The following is a 6,372-nucleotide window of genomic DNA, read 5'->3' on the forward strand; positions in this document are numbered from 1 at the left end:
TGCTTATTTACAATATGTTGCCATGTACTTGAAATCCATCTTTTTTATATGATGCATTTATTATAAAAATTAGAATTATCACCAGTGGTGTGCTGATTTCTCTCCTCCCCAGTGGAGGTTATGGTATGCAATTTTTTATGTGATCAGCACCCAATATATGTTGTTTGAGCAGTGTGCGTCTTTTCTCTATTGAAATATATATATATATATATATATATATTATAATTGGAGAAGGGAGGTGCACTGGTTTTTTAGGTTTCAAAGTCTTTCGAAAAAACCACTACACCTGAGTGTTAGGGTCTAGTCACAGTTCACAGTCCTTTCTCCGGGTCTGTAAAGGGGCACTAGATTCTCATTTAGAACCGCAAAGGGATTAAAACAATCTGCAGAAAAGGTACAGAGGGAAGCGCTTCTTAGTGCAACAACGTTTTTTATTTTAAAAGGCAGACTGCCAATTGATAAAAGATTCAATAAAATACATATGCTCGTACCCCACTATTCATCAGTGTGGGCTTGAGTACCACATGATATGTATAACAACCAAAATCTAAAGGACCATTTATAGAGTCATTTGCACAAATGGTAAAAAAGGACTTTGAAAAAATAAATCAAACCAATACCAAACAGAATCTGACCCCAACTGAACGTAGGGCCTTAAAGGGACTTGCAGACAATAAAGAACTGGTCATTAAAAATGCTGACAAGGGGGGTGGGATAGTTCTTATGGATCGGGAATATTATGAGAAGGAGGCATACAATCTTTTACATGATGGGGTATCATACCGCAAATTAGATGGTGACCCAACAGAGGAATACGTGAAAGACCTGTAAAAACTACTCTGTTTGGGTCTGAAGGAAAAATCTATCTCCAGAGCAGAATTCACTTACCTCTTAAATAAAACACCCAGGATAGCTGTGTTCTATCACATCCCTAAGATCCATAAGAACTTATCCCACCCCCCAGGTCGACCAATTGTCAGTGGCATAGGCTCCCTGACTTCTAGGGTGTCCGAATATGTGGACAGTCAGATTAAGAAGTATGTACTATCTCTGAGTTCCTACTTACAGGACACGACGCATGTTTTACAGTTTATTGAGGGCTTGGAGTGGAAATGTACATACAAGTGGTGTTCAATAGATGTAAAGTCACTTTACACAGCTATCCCGCATGACGGGTGCTGGAAGCTGATGTGGAGGTGACTAAAGAAAAAACTGAATTCATCTGTAAATGTTTAGAATTTGTTTTGAAATGTAATTACTTTATGTTTTTGGATGACTGGTATGTACAGGTTTGCGGGACTGCAATGGGTAGCATTTGTGCGCCGAGTCTCGCAAACCTGTACATGGGCCAGTGGGAGACTGAAATGTTGGAGAGGCATGGGGACCCTCGTATTATCACCCTCAGGCGCTTTATAGACGACATACTGGTGGTATGGGATGGCACGGTGGCAGACTTTGAAATCTTTATGGGGGAAATTAATAATAATGTCTACAATCTTGAATTCACACATACGATTAGTGAGACCTGCCTCGAATTCCTAGACTTGTGTCTCAGAAGTGAAAACGGGCTAATTGAAACAAGTACTCATTTCAAAGCAGTAGATGCTAATAGTAATTTGGAATTTAACAGCTGTCACCTCCCCTCCTGGAAACACAATATTCCGTTTTCACAATTTTCTCGTCTGAGACGCAACTGTAGTAACATAACCAAATTTGAAGAACAGGCAAAGATTTATGAAGATAGATTTACAGAGAGAGGATATCCCCAATCTCTGATAGAATCTTCAAAAGCGAGAGCCCAAAATAAACCTAGGGAGGAACTCCTAGTCTATAAAGAAAAACAGACACTGAACGAGGGGACAAATGGTAAAAAAATCTTCTGTCCATTTGTCACCCAGTACAACTCTGCTGATAGAGAGATCAAAAATGCCATTCGAAAAAACTGGCATATTTTGCAACTTGACCCTGTACTAAAAAAAGAATTACCTGAGAAACCTGATCTAATTTTTAAAAAGGCAAAAAATATGAAATCCCTGGTCTCTAGAAGCAAACTAGAACCCCTGAAATCTAAACAACCAAGTCCTATCCTGGGGGGCCTTACAGGATTCTACCCTTGTGGGGGTGTAAGATCTGCCCTTTGGGGGGAAAAGGAGCAAAACATTTTGTAGATAGGAGGGGTAAAAAATTCCAATCAAGACATTTATAAATTGTAACTCTAAATATGTGGTATATATGTTGTAGTGTCCCTGTGGCTATATGTACATAGGAAAGACGAAGCGTACCTTAAAGCTAAGGATATTAGAACATACACGAAACATTAAAAACAAAATCTTGAATCACAGCATACCAAGACATTTTTTAGAACACCATAATGGTGACATAAATGGTCTGAGATTTAAAGGTATAGAAGTAGTACCACAAGACAAAAGAGGTGGAGATAGGGATAAACAACTGACAAGGAGGGAGACACAGTGGATCCTGACCCTTGATACGATTATTCCCAATGGTTTAAACGAAAATTGTGAAATTACCCCTTTTATCAATAATATGTGAAATACACGAACAAAAAAATATATTGTATAAAATCTGGTGGTTGAATGAACTTGATACAATCTATTAAGTGCTATTAATATGGAGCTGTAAACACACTTCCATGAAGGGACAAATTTCAGCTAAAAATAATGTAAAAAAACTGTGTCAACCTTTTTGTGTATGTCGACTGTGTGAAACAGGTAAATAGGGTCAATTGGATCCAATGTAAACAGTAAGATTTTGAAGGGACAAATTAATATGGAGCTGTAAACATACTTCCATGAAGGGACAAATTTCAGCTAAAAATAATGTAAAAAAAAAACGTGTCAACCTTTTTGTGTATGTCGACTGTGTGAAACAGGTAAATAGGGTCAATTGGATCCAATGTAAACAGTAAGATCTTCCCCCACTTGCCCCGCACCCCATTGTGTCCCACATTGGATGGCAGACTTACTATGAGTTGTCTGGGTCTAATGTGTATTTATCGGGTAACCAGAGAAACAGTAGTCTGGCCACATCAATCGAGGTAGTGATATGGCACACTCCCACTCCCTGTGCTGACGGGGAAATGGCAGAGAAGTCTGCTTACTCCATTGTGCTAGCGGTGAAAATAGGGACCGCTTTAAAGATCAGGAATATGTCTATTAAGGATTATATGTACTATAATGTCGTTAAGGTCTCCATTATGCCAATATATGGGCTTCTTTGCGGGATCTCTTCTAAAAAAAGTCTATATATAAAAATACTCTGTCACAATTATAGCTGCGGCTTTACTTATATGTTCATGAAAACATGTTTAAATGTACAGGTAAAATTCTTTTGTTAAAAAATCGGTACTCTTTACCTAGAACGGCGCCCGTCGCGGGCATCGCGGGTACATTTATGTGCGTCTGCGACGCGACCGACGCGATGCCCGCGATTTCCCATTGAAACCCATGTTAAACATGGAAATCGTGTCGGTCGCGTCGCGGCCGCACATAAATGTACCCGCAATGCCCGCGACGCGATGCTCCCGATTTCCCATAGGAATCAATGTTAAAAGGCGCGATGGACCCGATTTTACTGTTAAATGGCTCAATCCACCCGATTTGGCCATAGGAATCAATGTTAAATGGGCCACAGAGCCCATTAACCCTTAAATGCCCCCCCAAATTTTTAACGCCACCCCACGATCCACGCCAACCCGAAGCGTGGCGAGCGCAGCGAGCCCGCGAGGGGCGGCGGTACGCGTCCTCCGACCTTTTCATGCCCTACTATCCACTAGGGTGTGGTGTGAGAATATAATAGTGTGGCGAGCGCAGCGAGCCACCGAGCCCGAAGCGTGGCAAGCGCAGCGAGCCCCGCGAGGGGACGCGGATACCTTCACAGTTATGCGCGTCCCCTCGCGGGCTTCACAGGTGTCCGTGGCGACGCGGACACCTGTGAAGCCCGCGAGGGGACGCGTCTACCTGTGAAGGTATCCGCGTCCCCTCGCGGGGCTCGCTGCGCTCGCCACGCTTCGGGCTCGGTGGCTCGCTGCGCTCGCCACACTATTATATTCTCACACCACGCCCTAGTGGATAGTAGGGCATGAAAAGGTCGGAGGACGCGTACCGCCGCCCCTCGCGGGCTCGCTGCGCTCGCCACGCTTTGGGTTGGCGTGGATCGTGGGGTGGCGTTAAAAATTTGGGGGGCCATTTAAGGGTTAATTTGGCCCAAAATCGGGTCCATTGAGGCATTTAATAGTAAAATCGCGGTCAATCTGCCGTTTTAACATTGTTCCCTATAGGAAAATCGCGGTGATCGCGGTCATCGCGGTCATCGCGGCCATCCCGATTTACCCGCGATGCCCGCGATGACCGCGATCACCGCGATTTTTACCCCCGACGCCCGCGATTTCAATCGCGGGCGCCGTTCTAGGTAAAGAGTACCAAAAAATCTATGAACCTCATCCAATTTCTATGTCCGGTTGGACATTAATATCTGATAGACCAAGTTGTTGTAAACTGTCATGATCTAAATGTCCTAATTAACTTTTACCGTTTATTCCTTATCCCTGTGCCTCCAGGTATAATTCCTCTATTATTGGGATGAAGGAACAAGAGCAAAATCATTCCACAGTGATATGCCAACTGTCCTCTAATATAAGTGTGAATTGAGATTCACTAGCTCTGACCACGATGTATACTAATTAGGGATCTGTTTGTTTCTACATTCTGTGTATATGTAAACTTATGTTTCCTTTTGTATGTGTCTTTGTGTAATGTGGATGTATTGCTGTAACAATGATTGGAAAGCAATTAAGTATCTTGATGAGCAAATCCTGTGGCGAACAGCTGAATGTAATTCCTAATGAAGGGAGATGTATAACTGTGAGCCGTGCGTCTGGTGAGACAGCCCACTGACGAAGTCCATGACGACGAAACGCGTTTGGGCGTGCCTCACCTGACGCAAGAACCTACACCCAGCACTGACACTGATCGGGAGAGGGAGAGCTGCTGCCGTTGAAAAGATCCTGGTAAAAATCATCCATCCAGTGTATCTTGACCAGCGCGGTTCCCCAGCTGTGTACTCCGACGGTGACGTGTTTTTGGTTGTTATACATATCATGTGGTACTCAAGCCCACACTGATGAATAGTGGGGTACGAGCATATGTATTTTTTTTTTGAATCTTTTATCAATTGGCAGTCTGCCTTTTAAAATAAAAAACGTTGTTGCACTAAGAAGCGCTTCCCTCTGTACCTTTTCTGCATATATATATATATATATATATACACACAAAACATCGGCACGCACCTTTCCTAGTTTTGGGGGTGCCCTATGGGGGATGCAGTTACGATCCCGGCGGTCGGGATCCCGACGCCGGAATCCCGACCGCCGAAATGCCGACACTTTCTCCCTCCTGGGGTGTCCACGACACCCCTGGAGGGAGAATAAATTAGTGTGCCGAGCGTAGCGAGGCACCGGGCCCGCTGCGTGGCGAGCGCAGCGAGCCAGCAAGGGGGGGCGATCCACGTCCCCCCCCTTGTCGGCATTTCGGCTGTCGGGATTCCGGCGTCGGGATTCTGAGCGCCGGGATCCCGACCGCCGGGATTCAATACTGAATCCCCCTATGGCTTGTGACCACATTGATATATATAGATATATATATATTAGATTTGTAGTACAGTGATCGCAAATACACGCTATAGCACGTATTTACCTGACAATGAATACCAGAGACTCACTTCTCCAGATAGGGTGCATCCCCTGGGACCCACTCTACCCAGGCCGGCGTGCATGCCTTTTCTATTACTGTATATGCCAGGTATGTCAGCACCTGGCTGCAGCTCATCACCAGCCTCCGGCACCTTAATTATTGGGTTTGGGGAAGGAGGCCGGGTATATGCCATGCTGGGGGTTTGGGGAAGGAGGCCAGGGATATGTGCCAGGCTAGTGCTTTGTGTCAGGATGGGGTTTGGGGAAGGATCTCCGGTATGTGCAAAGTGGTGGGGGGGGGGGGGAGAGGGAGTGTGTGAAAGTAATGATTATTAAGAACCATCATTCCGTTTGGACCCAGGTCAGGTAGGATCCCATTTTTTGTAAGTGAGGGGTTCCACTTTTGTTGTCACTAGGTGCAATCACTGTACTCTTAGCTCTCCTCCCAGCACTGCTGGCCCCTAATCCACTTCTTACCCCAGTACTGCCCCTGCTAATATCTACTCTGAAGAACTGAGGTCTGGAGAACCTATCTAATGTTACAGTATGTGAAGAGTGTGATAGGGAGCGATGATTTCATTTTCCTCTATTGTGCTTCTTCCTGCTAATGTTCTATTTCTGGTGTGACCGGACCCCCTTGTACTGTACACTTAATAAGCCAT

The sequence above is a fragment of the Crinia signifera genome, chromosome 2 (genome assembly GCF_055691185.1).
Source record: "Crinia signifera chromosome 2, ASM5569118v1, whole genome shotgun sequence".
Taxonomy (NCBI): Eukaryota; Metazoa; Chordata; class Amphibia; order Anura; family Myobatrachidae; genus Crinia; species Crinia signifera.